A 15,157-nucleotide genomic window follows, 5' to 3' on the forward strand; every position below is an offset into this window, starting at 1 on the left:
TTGAGATTTAATCATGTGGCCCCTGGAAAGAGTAAAAAAAGAAAATCTGTATAAAAATAGTTTTAATTTTGTGGACCCCTTTGGGGTCGCCAGGCCGCACTTTGAGAACTGCTGATCTAAAAGGCTATAGCGTATATTGACACCCGCCCCTCTCGCTGTAGGTTAAACAAGCCCTCTCTACTTCAGGCTTTGCTTTCAATTACCAATCTGTTCTCTTTGCCCCTATTACTATTGGCCTCTAGAGGGCGCCCAAGGTCCCTTGCTCCTACAGGATCAAGTATAGTAGCGTACTGGTACCACATCAGGTTTAAGAAAGTGTGTGCAGCTGTAAGACTAGGGCAGGGAGATCTTAGTGGGCTACAATAAGAAAAGGAGTTAAAATTTTGACTTCTGCCATCACAGTCTCTCTCTTATGTTTCATTCACGGTGATTATGACAGACCTTGGATGTAAGTTGAGCCAGAGCAGTACACATGGTTTGCTTTGCAGGCAGTGAGTGCCCCTCTGCCATGAGAGTTCACGTGTTTGCTGGGCATGCTGCACTATCTGCCATCCCTATACTTGCAGAGTTTTTAAAGCCTTGTGCTCAGAGTGTGGTCCCAGGACCAGCAGCCTGACATACAAGATCCCTGGAAATGCAGAATCTCAGACTCCAACCCAGATTTGCTGAATCAGACTCCACAATTCAACCTCTGCCTTTGACGTTAGAGGGCTTCCCTGGGGGCTCAGATGGTAAAGAATCTGCCTGCAATGCAGGAGACCCGGGTTTGATCCCTGGGTCAGGAAGATCTCCTGGAGAAGGGAATGGCAACCCACTCCAGTATTCTTGCCTGGAGAATTCCATAGACAGAAAAGCTTGATGGGCTACAGTCCATGGGATTGCAAAGAGCTGGATACAACCGAGAGACTAACACTGATGTTAGAAGCAAATGAATATGTTTCCAACATAAATAAGTCTATAAAAGGAAGTTTATATTAGGAGAAGGATAGTAGTTTGTTCATCTTTAAGGTCCTTGCACATAACAAACTCTCAATATATGTTGACTTGGTGTAATTTATAAAACTAGATAAAGAAAGAAGAAGCAGTGATGGAACAGGAAACAGTAAGCTGATAAGTCAAGATGGGGATCTTGGAGGAGTTATAAAGCAGTAGGAGAACTCTAAAAAGAGTTCTGGAAATAAACTTGATCTACTTCTCTATTTTGTCTTGAACTCACCAGGGTCTCCATTCAATATTACTGCATATGGCTGGCCCCACAGGTCCCACCAGGCAAGGTGAAATTACCAGTTTGTCAAGATGTGGACTAATGAATAGCCAGCATGTGGCAGGGTCAGGACTGGTCCCTCTGCTCTCAGGTATCTCTTTGGTATCCAGAACTGCCCTTCCTTAACTACTGGTGCATAACAAATTAGCTAAAAGTTTAATGGCCTAAAACAATAATGAACATTTATTATGTCACATACTTTCTATGGATTAGGAATCTAAGAGCAGCTTAGCTGACTGATTTTAGTTCAAGTCTCTTCAAAATGCCTCCATGGGCTTTCATCATCTTGACTGGTTAGAGAATCTGCTAAAATCTCACACTAACTTGGCAGGCAGAGAAGGCAACGGCACCCCACTCCAGTACTCTTGCCTGGAAAATCCCATGGATGGAGGAACCTGGTAGGCTGCAGTCCATGGGGTCGCTAAGAGTCGGACACGACTGAGCAACTTCACTTTCACTTTTCACTTTCATGCATTGGAGAAGGAAATGGCAACCCTCTCCAGTGTTCTTGCCTGGAGAATCCCAGGGACAGGGGAGCCTGGTGGGCTGCCATCTATGGGGTTGCACAGAGTCGGACATGACTGAAGCGACGCAGCAGCAGTTGTTAGCAGGAGGCTTCAATTCTTCACCATGTGGACAGCTCCAGAAGCTGCCTGAGTATCTTCATGATACAGCAGTGGACCTCCCTCAGAACCAGGGACCCAAGAGAGAGTAAGGCAGAAGAGGCAATGTCTTTTATGACCTAGTTTCAGAAGTCACATTCCATAATTTGCACAATATCCTATTAGTTATACAAGTCAGCCCTATTCAGTGTGTGGGAAGACTATACAAGGGCAAGAATACAGAGAGGTGGAAACACTGAGGGTCATCTTGGGGGCTGGTGACCATATGCCCTCACACTCTGATGTTTCACCTTCATCATTAAGACAGACTTCTTCTTCAATACATATCTATATATGTAAACAGTATGCTGAGCAAGACTGGGTCATGGCACAATCAAAACACAACTTTTTCTAACTTGCTTGCATTCCTGCAAGATTATTCCATGGGGATGAGCTTCCCTAGTTCCTAGCAGTACCATGCCTTCACAAGCTCACTCTAAGCAGCACTCTTAAACCCACTATCATCCTGAGAGCCAAACTTACTCTTGATTCAGAAATTTGAACATCTAGTCCAATGTATGAATTCAAACATTGAACTTGATTTAACTTCCAGACATCATGTAACTTGAGTTGATAAAATCTTCATCAACTTTCAGGGAATTCGTACGCCCATGAAAGTCGAAAACCATATGCAAAAGAATGAAGTTGAACTCCTTGACTTACTCCACATACAAAAATTAACTCAAATCGAATCCTAGACTGAAATCAAAGTGCTAAAACTATATATTGTCCTTTTGCACGATTGTTTTGCCTATGCTGGGTCCCTTCAATTTCCATATGAATTTTAGGATCAATTCATCAATTTCCGCAAAAAAAGAAAAAAGGCACCTAGGATTTTGATGGGGATTGCACTGATTCTGTAGATAAATTTAGAAAGTATTGCATCTTAACGGTCAGTCTTCTAGTCTAAGAACATGGATATATTTACATTTATTTCCATGTATTGAGATCTACTTTCATTCCTTTCAATAATGTTTTGAAGTTTTCAGTGTACAAGTCCTGTACTTTTTTGGTTAGATTTAGTCCTATGTATTTTATTGTTTTGGGTGCTATTGTAAATGAAATATTTTAACTTCTTTTTCATATTGTTCATTGCTAATATATATAAATATAACTGTCTTTTGCATAATCATCTTGTATCCTGCAACCATGCTGAACTTATTAGTTTTAATAGTTTGTGTGTCTATTCCTCAGGATATTTTAATATAAAAGATCATGTCTTTTGCAAATTGAGACAGTTTTACTTTTTCCTTTCCAAACTGCATGCCTTTCTTTTTCTTGCATAATTGCCCTGGCTAGAACTGCAAGTACAATATTAAAAAAGTGGTGAGAGAGGATAGCATTGTCATGTTCTTCATCTTAAGAGGAAAATATCCAGTCTTTTCCCATTGAGTGTGATGTTAGCTGTAAGCTTTTCATAGATACCTTTTAACAGGTTTGGGAATTTCCCTTCTATTTCTAGTTTACAGTGTTCTTATAATGAAATGGTGTTGAATGTTGTCAAACATGTTTTCTGTATCTACTGAGATAATCATGTGATTTTCCCCCTTATTATATCAATATGGTATATCACAAGATTGATTTCCAGATGTCAAATCAATCTTACATTCCTGGGGGAAAAAATCACACTTTGTCATGACATATAATCCTTTTTATATGTTGCTGGTTTCAGTTTGTTTGCATCTTGTTGAGGATTCCACATAGTGTTTTTGATAAATATGTGTTGAATAAATGCATGCATGCATAAGTGAATGAACATTTAGAGAGAAGACATCCCTCACATAGGCAGGCCCTAAAACACATGCATACAAATTTTGCATATGATAAAATGTATATAAAATATGATTTTAGGAAATTCAAGGATACAAAATTAGTACCCATGAAGAGTTTGGCAGGATGTATTATTGCAGAATCACTGTGCAGAAAGGAGGTGGTTATACTGGAATCAAAAGACAGGGATGATAAAGGAGGCAAGAATATAAAATGGGAAAAATACAGTCTCTTCAAGTGGTGCTGGGAAAGTTAGATTGCTGCATGTAAATCAAGGAAGTTAGAACACATCCTCTCACCATACACAAAAATAAACTCAAAATGGTTTAAAGATTTAAACATAGACATGACACCATAAAACTCCTAGAAGAGAATATAGGCAAAACATTCTCTGACATAAATTGTGCTAATGTTTTCTTAGGTCAGTCTCCCAAGGCAATAAAAATATAATGAACAAATGGGACCTAAACAAACTTACAAGCTTTTGCACTGCAAAGGAAACTATTTTTAAAAATGAAAAAGACAACCTATGAATTGGGAGAAAATGTTAGTGAATGATGCATCAGACAAGGGCTTAATCTCCAAAATATATAAACATCTCATACAACTCAACAATAAAAAAGAACAAACAACTCAATAAAAAACAGGCAGAAGATCTTAATAGATATTTCTCCAAAGAAGACATACAGATAGCCATCAGGTACATGCAAAGATGCTCAACATCACTAATTCTTAAAGAAATGCAAATTAAAACTACAAAGAGGTACCACCTCACACCAGTCAGAATAGTCATCATGAGAAAGTCTATAAATAACAAATGCTGGAGAGGGTGTAGAGAAAAGGGAACCCTCCTACACTATTGGTGGGAATGTAAGTTGGTGCAGCCACTGTGGAAGACAATTTGGAAGCTCCTCAGAAAACTAAAATAGAACTATTATATGATCCAGTAATCCAACTCCTGGGCATAAACCTGGACAGAACTATAATTCAAAAAGATACATGTACCCCCTATGTTCATAGCAGCACTATTTACAATAGCAAAGACATGGGAACAACCTAAATGTCCATCGACAGGCGAAGGGATAAAGAAGATGTGATACATACACACCATGGAATATCACTCGGTCATAAATACAATGGAATATTACTTAGTCATAAAAAGAAAAATGCCATTTTCAGTCACATGAATACAACTAGAGATTCTCACATGAAGTCAAAAAGAATGACAAATACCATATGATATCATTCATATGTGGAATCTAAAATACAGCACAAATGAACCTATCTACAAAACAGAAGCAGACTCAGAGACACAGACAACAGACCTGTGGTTGTCAAAGGGGAGGAGAGGAGGGGGAGGGATAGACTGAGAATTGGGGGCTAGTAGATGCGAAACGATTACATTTAAAATGGATAAACAACAAGGTCCTTCTGTATAACACCGGGAACTATAGTCTCCTGGGATAAACTATAATGGAAAAGAAAGTGTGTGTGTGTGTATGTATGTGTGTGCATGCTAAGTCACCTCAGTTGTGTCTGACTCTTTGTGACCCCATGGACTGTAGCCTGCCAGGCTCCTCTATCCAAGGGATTCTTCAGGCAAGAATACTGAAGTGGGTTGCAGTGCCCTCTTCTTATATGTGTGTGTGTGTATATATATATAAGTAAAACTGAGTATATATATGTGTGTGTGTGTGAGAGAGAGAGAGAGAGAGACTCATAAAATTGAGTCATTTAGGGCTTTCCTGGTGGCTCTGCTGTAAAGAATCTGCCTTCAATGCAAGAGACCACCTGCACTGCAGGAGACGTGGGCTTGATCCCTGGATCAGGAAGATCCTCTGGAGAAGAAAATGGCAACTTATTTCAGTATTCTTGCCTGGGAAATCCCATGGACAGAGGAGCCTGAAGGGCTGCTACAGTCCATGCGGTTGCAAGAGTTGAATATAACTTAGCAACTAAACCACCACCACCAACTGAGTCACTGAGCTGCACAGCAGAAACGAGCACAACATTGTACATCAACTATGCTGCTGGTGCTGCTGCTCAGTCACTTCAGTCGTGTCCGACTCTGTGCGACCCCATAGACAGCAGCCCACTAGGCTCCCCCATCCCTGGGATTCTCCAGGCAAGAACACCGGAGTGGGTTGCCATTTCCTTCTCCAATGCATGAAAGTGAAAAGTGAAAGTGAAGTCACTCAGTCGTGTCCAACTCTTAGCGACCCCATGGACTGCAGCCTACCAGGCTCCTCCGCCCATGGGATTCTCCAGGCAAGAGTACTGGAGTGGGGTGCCACTGCCTTCTCCAAATCAACTATACGTCAATTTAAAAAATTATTTTAGCAAAAATTTTTTAAAAAAGGGATGACAGCTTTGCTAATTCCTAGGAGAGAGAACTTGTATATAGTTACCTTATTTAGATAGGCTTTGTTTCATTTTCTATATATAATAATGGAGGTTGGGGGTGGGGACAAAGCTTGAGGAAGGGATGTATTTAAATTAATAATCTCTCAGATACCTTTTAGTTCTAATAATCTATGATTCTCTAAAATACCATATGAAATTCACTTTTAAGAAGAACATTTTGAGAATTCCCTAGTAGTCCAGTGGTTAATACTTGGTGTTTCTGCTGCCAGGGCCTGAGTTCAATCCCCTGTCAGGGAACTAAGATCCCACAAGCCAAGCAGAACGCCTCTCTCCCTCAAAAAAAAAAAAAAAAAATTCAGAACACTTTACAAATCTTTAAAATTCTCATTTGATGTCTCTGAAGCTTTGGAGGAGAAAAATATATCAATGATTTCAATACAGTATGATAAATGCAAAATTTATTTACAGTAGTACAGAAAAGAAAACGGCTAATCCTCCTTAAGAGAGTATGATTATGCTTAAAAGGAAAGAAGACATTTGAGCTGGATCCTGTGAGAGGAATAGGAGTTTGTCAGCTACAGAAGGCAAGTTAAGAAAAGATATTTTTCTCTATTTCTGCTACTATGTTTGTCTCTGAGTTTTTATTTTAAAATTTTCAAGAGGTAATTTAAAAAATTTGCTTCTAAAGTGTTCTCATAAATAATTTATGAAAGAAAATCCCTAGGGTCTAAGATAGAATTTTATATTAAGAGAGCTCAGTAGTGTGGTCTTATCTTATTCCTAAACACTGAACTTTCTGGACTGAATACGTGATTGAAGCTAATCTGAACAGGCAGCAAGACCTATCATTTTAAGGGTCTTGAAATGATAATAAAGCCTTATGGGTGTAAGATTGGGCCTTCAACAAAACTGCACAATTTCTATTTTATTTCTACATGTCATGTCACCACTACTCCAGCAGGGGGCAGGCTTTTAAAATTAAACACAAGATTTCACATTCTACTTTTGGTTCATGGATTTAAATTTTTATACATTTATCTCTACCATAATTTGCGTAGGTGCAGGAAATAGAAATTATTTAAAATAAGATTAAGCTTTAAGTCACAAAACAACAAATAGTCCACTTTAGAACAGAATGAAACTAGGTGGTAATGAGCACTTAGCGTTAAGGATCAGCAACAAAGACTGTTCAAGCATGCAGGATTGAAATGAAGTCAAGGCGACTGCCCAGAAAGTTGAGACAAAAAGAATGCCTTTGGGGAACAATTTATGTTCAGCTGAAGGTGCTTTAATGTAGTCCAAGCAATTGTTTACATTTTTGGTCCTTGAACATCTTTGCATTGATAAACAATCAATGAGCAGTTTATTAATTATGACTGCATGCATACATCATGCTGGGGTAAACAGGTCATTAGACAAGGACTCAAGGGACCCAACTTCTATTTTTATCCCCCCCCACCCCCCCACCCTTGTCTAATCACTTCCCTTCTTTCGGTCTCATTTTGCACAAAATGGAGTCTGTGCCATTTGCCTGCCCCAGTGCCTTGCTGAGCTAGTCAAGGATAACACATATAAAAGAGCCTTTTAAAACAACTAACCTGTACAAGCGTAAGTTAATTTTTAAAACAAGAAACACTTGGTCTTACAATTTTCCTCCTGCCGGTAGAAAACAATTTATTCAAAGGCAAAAAATGTGTGAGTTCCAATCTTACCTTCTACGGAGGGAGACTAGTTTCACTCAAAATTTTCATGTAAAAATCTTAATCAAGCCCCCGCTCCCTGCCCCCCGCCGCCCCCGCGCCCAGCTACAGGACACCTGGATGCTCAGAACCTAAGGCTGATTCCACCAGGACTGCGGGGGAGAGGGGTTCTGCTCTCATCTTTTTTATATTATTGTTTAAAAAATTTTATTATTGGCGTATAATCGCTTTACGATATTGTGTTAGTTTCTGCTGTACAACCAAGTGAATCAGCTGTATGTATACATATATCCCCTGCCCTCTTGAGCCTCCCTCCCAATCACTCCCTGCTCTCATCTTGCAATAAAGCTGTCCATCTAATTTTTAAAAACAAAGGAAAAACTTAATCATTGAGGCATAGCGTTGGATGCTAACAAAAGTCTTTTTCTCATTGGAATAGTAAACATGGGCTTTTAAGTAAATTCTCTGTGAAAACTAGCACCCACATTGCAGCACTGATCTAGATAAATGTAGTAATTCATTTTATTTAACAAATACATATTGAACAGTTGCTCTGTGCCAGACACTGGGTTAGGCCTAAGGGATTCTTCAGTGAAAAAAACAGACAAAAATCTCTGCTGTGTTTGAGCTTCCATTTCTGTGTGAGATAATAGTTACTAGGGTTTCTGTTTGCTCATATAATAGGATGAGAAATATTTTAAATAAATTTGGCATTTTCATTTATCCAGAAATGATGAGCAAATTTCTGGGTCCTTAAAAACACTGATTTTATTTTTTATTTCATCTTACTCTTGGGGGAAATTTCATTAAGAATTCAGCTTTAGCATAGCGAAGTCTGAGAGATTCAATCAGCTTTTGCATCCTGTACCTCCGCTCACTCAACACCGTTCTTACCCCTCTCCGCCTATGGGGTGTTTTCTCACTAGGTAACTGCCCAGTCAGTTGAGATGGGTATTCTGGTAGATATGGCAACTTGATACTAGGGTTGAGAGTCAAGTTACTGAGGTTCGTTGCTAACATTTCAGAGAGTTGAGTGGCAACCTGCATTGCCTGGGAAGCATCATCGATGGATGTTTTCAGAGACTCTAGGGTCCAGGTTGGGTTATCTTCTGATGAATCCATCGGAAGTCTAGTCACAGCTTGAAGCTCCTCCTAGATCTTTGGGTGCCAGGGGAAGGTGATGCTGTAGGCTTAAACTGCTCCAAAAAAGCCTGGAAGAACTATAGAGCTAAGAAAGAGGGGGCAAAAACCCAGGCTGACACGCCATGGTGAGAGAGTAAAAGTCTCCTGTTTCCTCTTAAAAACAACAGATAAGCCAATCAGCCAGCCTATTTTAATGTAAATGCTAATGAGTAAAAGGATAAGGTGAATGGGCGTAGTCCTATTAGGGGACTAACAGGAGAGAGTAATAATGCCCTCTGTCAAGTAGGGTAGAGATTTTATAAGGCGCCTCTGTGGTTGTGTCTTCCTGAGGTTGCCTGAAAAATCCATTTCTTTCAAACTCTGCTTGTAGATATGGCTGCTGGTTTGTGATATATGATGTGATATATATGCCCCTGCTCCTGGGCATATATCCAGAAAAGAAAAATTCTAATGTGAAAAAATATATGCACCCCAACGTTCACAGCAGCACTATTTGCAATAACTAAGACACAGAGGCACCCTAAATGTCCACTGAAAGACGAATGGATAAAGAACACGTCGTGTTCACACACTCAATGGAATACTACTCAGCCATAAAAAGAATGAAATAATGCCATTTGTAGCAACATGGATGGACCTAGAGATTATCATACTAAGTGAAATCAGACAAAGACAAAAACCATATGATTTCACTTATATGTGGAATCTGTCCAAGTTCGAGGCATGAAATGGGGCGCTGGGAAAACATAGAGGGATGGGGTGGGGAAGGAGCAGGAGGGGGGTTCAGGATAGGGGACACATGTATATCCGTGGCTGATTCATGTCAATGTATGGAAAAACCACCACAATATTGTAAACTAATTAGCCTACAAGTATAAGAAATAAATTTTTTTAAAGGAAGAAAAATAAAAATATGATACAAATGAATTTATTTACAAAACAGAAAGACTCACAGACATAGGAAACAAACTTGTGATTACCAACGGAAAATGGGGATGGAGATGGGATATGTTAGGTGTTTAGGATTAGCACATACAAACTAACATATATAAAACAGATAAATAATAAGGTCCTATCATGTAGCACAGGGAACAATATTCAATGTCTTATAATAAACCATAATGGAAAAAAATATGAAAAAAGTATATATATGAATCACTGCTATACACTGGAAATTAATACAACATTGTAAATCAACCAAACTTCAATTAAAAAATTAAAAATAAGGAATTCAGTTTTGTTTATGGTCAATACTATTTATTCAGCACCCAATGCAGACAGAGTCTAACAGGTGGAAATTAAATATTTAAAGTGGTTTCTGGTTTAGTTTGCATCAGTTTTCCTATTTACTTTTCTCTCTTTTTCTGAAAGTTCTTCCTTATCCTGTTCTTACAGAAATTTGAAAGCAAATAGCCTTTTAATGGACATTTAATAATAACTAATATTTTTACAGTGATTTTTAGTTTCCAAAATATTTTATCACACATAATCTCTTTTGAGACAACCAGCAATCCTACTCCTAGGAGCTATTTCTACTTTGCTGTTGAGGAAACTAAGATTCAGAGATTGCAGGTAACCTACCCAAAGTTGTGCAGCTGTGAGAGGCACTGCTGGGATTCAAAGTCTTTCTTTTTTCTTTTTTAGCAAGTAGTTTATTTGGGCGATGCTGGGACACAGGTGGGGAAGAGGAGAGTTCATACAGGGAAGAGAAGACAGCCAATACAATGTGTGTGATAAAGCCAGCTACCTCAGTGGATAACTGGAAGTTAATCTCACTGGGAAACCCTGGAAGCAGTGCCCAATATATGCCCCGGAATTATCTCACTTGAGGGGCAAAGGACTGGAGTTCTCATACACCCACTCCTGAGAGTTGTGGACTATTCCCAGGGACTTGTTAATATCCTGGCACATTAAGGCAACAGCAGTTTGTCGAAAGGAGAGACAAGGCCCTCAGATATGGAGATGGCAGTTAGTGCACTGAGAATCCACCTTGAGAGATTGGAGAGAGGAGGGTGCAAGCCTGTCCTGTGATGCGATGCCCAATAATTGGGTGTCCTATGAAAAGAGCCGCCTGAGCCCATTTCTCTGTCTCTAAGAAGGCCCCATGGAAACCATGCTCCATTCTTTTTGACAGTGATAACTTCTGGCCTTATTTTTTTTTCCCTAATATATATATTTTATTGAAGTATAATTGACTTACAACATTTCAGGTACACAGCAAGGTTATTCAGGCATACATATACATATATATTATTTTTCAGACTGTTTTCCATTATAGGTTATTACAAGATATTGACTATAGGTCCCTGTACTATACAGTAAAACTTCATTGCTTGCTTTTTTAATTAGAAATATAGCATCCTATTCATACTGAGTCAAACAAGTGGACTCAAAATGTCATAGATTTTTTAAAGATTCATATTTCTAAAATATATTATATTACACAAACTATATATATGTATACAAAAAAAGCTTTTCTATTATGCTTGATAAAGGCTTGAGAAAGCACATTAAAAAAAAGAAGAGATGGAGAAATTGGAAAACAAACTAAATGATATGGAAGCACTGGATATAAAATTTAAAAAGTGAAACAAATTAGATAAAAGATCATCATATAGTCGAGTTGTTTTTCAAACATGGATGTTTGTTAGAAATGTATCTGGAGCTTTGGAGAAAAGAAAAGCAATACCTGGGCATTTGTGTTTAAAAAAAAAAATCCAGGATAATTCAAAGTTACATTTTCTGTATTCACATCTCAAGACCTTTCCTCACTGCCACCTTCTTCCTTTCTCTTTAGAAAATGACAATATCGCCTGACTCTACTGTTCTATCATCTTGTTAAACACGCCCAAAGTCAGCCTGTCAAGAAAGTGTTTATAGTTATTAGGCAGATGTAGGCAAACTAGAATATTCTCTCCTTTAAGCTTGTGTAAAATCTTGAGTCCTAGCGTCTAAAGGTTGATGAAATCAATAATTAACATCACTGGTACAAACTACACTCAAAGGCTACGTCCTGATTTACCTTCATTCCTAACCTAAACTACAAAAATGCATCAATATAAGGATAGGAATGGGAATTTCTTTAAAACATCCTACAATGAAAGCTATGTTAAGGTAAAGAACTTTTAACACTGATTCTGGCTTAAGCACTGATCATCCGTTAAAATAAAATATTAAATACACTTTACTCCAAAAGGCTAAAAATGGCCAATTTTAGGAAAAGAGAACTATTTCAATGCATGGGTTGGTTTTGAGTGTGAGGCAGAGCTAGGCATTTATGCTGATGAGGGGATGTGCTATTACATAAGTATCCATAATTCACATTTTGTAATTCTGAGTGACTGTGTTTTATCATCACACACCTGCTGGTGATCACCTATGTGGTACCCAAGGTGGACCCTGGCTGATCTATTCTGTGCAAGGGAGAGAACAGAACATGAGCAAGAAAGTGGGGGGGGGGAAAAAGAAAGAGAACAGAAAGACGCAGGGTTGGTGGTACGCATAGTACCCATAGGCCAAATTCACACCACCGACTTCCCAGCCCTGGATTAAGAGGAGACAGGACTCAGAATGTCTATGCCCTCATCCTTTATGTGATTCCTGTCAGACTGTCATGTGTCCTGGGTCCACCACAAACATTTGTGAGCCCAGGGTAAAAACACAAAGGAGATCCACATACTTTATGTCTAAATATTTAAATGTTATAAATGGACAATTGTATAAATGGTATACCTTGACAAATGTGCCTCTATAATGACCTAGAGGGCCAGGCTGGAATTTGGAATCATTAGACTCCCGAAACCTCCTTGTTGGAACACAGTGGCATAGGGAGAGGTGGGCCCTGACACTTGTCCAACTCTCCCACCCATCCTGGCCCTATCTTCAACTCTGAGCAGCTTTATGCCAACAGTGTGGACACCCCAGACAGCCCACTGAGCTCTGTCCTCACTACACAGGCAGCTGGCCCCTGGTTGCCCTATGGCCTAGTGTTTTCCCGCCAGTGGGCCATCTACTTCTCCAAGGATAGACCTGGGATGAGGTCTGCAAAAGCCCTCAAACGTGGCAGGAAGCCATTTGGTCAAGTGGGGAGGGGACTGCTGGATTCCAGTTGGGCACAGCCCTTTGGCTCCAGGGATTCCTTATTCCATAAGCAGAGCTGTCTCATGTGAGGAGCCAGAGCAGAACCCTCTAAATTATGTATCCCAGGACAGGGCCCCTCCTGCCTGGGTCTAAGAGTGATACTTCTGTGTGCTGATGTCCACTCCAATTTACTAATCATGCAAAATGCACAGAATGTTTTCTTTCAACTAGCCTTGGAGGGAGCAACTGACAGGCCACCACCCAAAATGTACAGCCATGCATGTGCTATCCTGCTGTTTCGGGTAGACTAGATAAGTAAAATACAGTTCCCAGCATTCTGTGTGGTCAGACACCACCCAATAAAACTGTGCTTTTTAACTGTCCTTTTTCCTATTTGATGTTTGCTGGTGGAGTGTTTAAACTCAGAAACCACTAGGTCTTAGTTTGTTTTCATCCTCCATGGCTTTCATCCTTCATCTCATATTGAAATTTTGAACTAGCTTCACCATTGGGTTCATGTAAAATTAATTGTACAGTTTCTCTGCTTGCTTGGATAACACAGAGCTTAGAGTTTTAGACACTTTCAGGTTGTAATTATATAAAAACACACTGAGAAATACTGGTAATTTCTATTCTGCCTATTTTTAAAAGCTGTGTAGAACAGGGCCTAGAACTAAGATACTGATTCCCTTCAGCCCTCAGGCAGCTGGTGAGGCCTGGCAGCTGGAGCTCGGTGACTACTGTTCCATTTTCTAGAAGCTTCCTTCATTTACTCCAATGTGTTATCAATATCTTACCATTTTCTAAATATGTGCTGAAGTTAAAGAGGTTTGGTAGCTTTGCAAAAGTATTTTCATTTGACTTTATCTAGGGATACATGTGGGCTTCCCTGGTAGTTCAGCTGGAAAAGAATCTGCCTGCAATTCAGGAGACCCCGGTTCAGTTCCTAAGTTGGGAAGATTCCCTAGAGAAGGAATAGGTTACCCACGCCAGTATTCTTGGGCTTCCCTGGTGGCTCAGATAGTAAAGCTGAGCCTGCAATGCGGGAGATCTGGATTTGATCCTTGAGTTGGGAGGATTCCCTAGAGAAGGGAATGCTACTCACTTCAGTATTCTTGCCTGGAGAATTCCATGGGCAGAGGAGCCTGGTGGGCTACAGTCCACAGGGTCGCAAAGAGTCGGATATGACTGAGCAACTTTCACTCACAGGGTCACATGTATTCAGGGTCACTCTAAGTTACTAACCTAAACAATATTGGTTTTTCTTCCGATTTAGTAGTTTACTCACTTCCTCTTCTGAAATGCTTTTCCTCCCTCCCCCTATTTTCTCCCAGTCCCACTTATTTATCAGTGTCTGCCTATGTTGTTCAATCATTAATTACCAAGCTTGTATGTTCAAGCTTGGTCATGAAGCCTTCCTTGACCACACTGATTGGCCACAGTCTCTCTTTCTCCCTCTTTGAGACTCGTAATACATTTTATTCCCACTATTTATTTGCACATAGCACCTTGTTATTTCAGTTCTGTCTTTACATACATATGTCCAATCTTCCCAATGAAAGTATAGATCCTTGAAAGAAAACATTACTTATAAAGTTCTGTGTTTTTCACTCCACCTCCTGAAGTACATTTAGCATCTAAATAAAATCTGTTGACTGATCATGACTACAGTAATAATATAAATCACTTACTGAGCACAGTGTTTAGAACAGTCTGTGCAGAATCAGACCAAACTGGACTGAATCCTTATTAACTATGCCATCTCAGGCTACTGACAACTATTACCCTATCTGTAAATCACTATCAAAAGGGCACCTCCCTCAAAGGATTGTTTGAGAATGAAATAACATAATACCTAAAAAATTCCTAGAAGAGTTAGTATGCAGAGACTATTAGATGACAATGATAAGGATCATAGGGTTTGAGGCATGGGGAGGAATTCTTTACATCTCTTACCCATTAATTCTTATTATAATCCTATGAAATAAGAATTGCTATTATACCTCTTTTACAGATAGAAAAATTGGGGCTTACGGAAGAAAAGTTTCCAGCCCAAGGTCACAGAAAAGGGTTTGAAGTCCAGGCAATCTGACTGCAGAGCCACGTTCTTAATCACTACAGGATGCCAAGTGGCAAAGACAGCAGAATCAGAAACTAATGGCATTGCCCTCCTT

General features: G+C 39.5%; 1 long non-coding RNA gene across 2 annotated transcripts in view; it reads right to left on the bottom strand.

Annotated features, from left to right (window-relative positions):
• Nucleotides 1-15,157, bottom strand: part of LOC133252702 (uncharacterized) — a 112,317-nt gene that overhangs the window by 65,535 nt on the left and 31,625 nt on the right. The gene's annotated exons all lie outside the window — the stretch shown is intronic.

Source organism: Bos javanicus, chromosome 8 (genome assembly GCF_032452875.1).
Source record: "Bos javanicus breed banteng chromosome 8, ARS-OSU_banteng_1.0, whole genome shotgun sequence".
Lineage (NCBI taxonomy): Eukaryota > Metazoa > Chordata > Mammalia > Artiodactyla > Bovidae > Bos > Bos javanicus.